The sequence below is a fragment of the Penaeus monodon genome, chromosome 15 (genome assembly GCF_015228065.2).
Source record: "Penaeus monodon isolate SGIC_2016 chromosome 15, NSTDA_Pmon_1, whole genome shotgun sequence".
Lineage (NCBI taxonomy): Eukaryota > Metazoa > Arthropoda > Malacostraca > Decapoda > Penaeidae > Penaeus > Penaeus monodon.
Genome location: NC_051400.1, coordinates 9,289,525 through 9,290,039, shown reverse-complemented (window position 1 = coordinate 9,290,039; position 515 = coordinate 9,289,525).

Sequence of the window (515 nt, the reverse complement as noted above, 5' to 3'; positions counted from 1 at the left end):
CCCAAGCATTAAAATCATCCCTTCACCCAGCAAAAAAGTTACCCCCCTTCACTCTCCTGGCCAATACCCCCAGCCATGATTTATAGCGTTATATCATATATCGAGTCCTTGTCACTTATATCCCTTCCAGATGCTAGACGATAAACGTTGCATCTTGCGGGAATTGTTATTAAAAACTGTGGTTGAGTGCTAGTGTGTGTAGTATGGTAGTATGGTTGTTAGGGAATCTGTACCTCTTTACGGGTTTCAGTGTTAAACGGTGCGTGTGTGGGAGTTAGGTGGTTCCCTTATTCATCAGCTGTATGGTTTCCTTTTAACTGTTATAAAAAGACAAATGAAGTGACATAAACGTTGCGCCTGTGGGAAATTTGAGAATTTTGAGGATTTTGCTTGCATAACGAGTGTGAAAATATGAGTTGAATGATATATTGTGTATGGCTTCCTTGATAATATTCATTGTTTTGATGGAGGTGATGTAGAAATGAATGTTTGCTTTGCGTTATACTCCGCTAGAT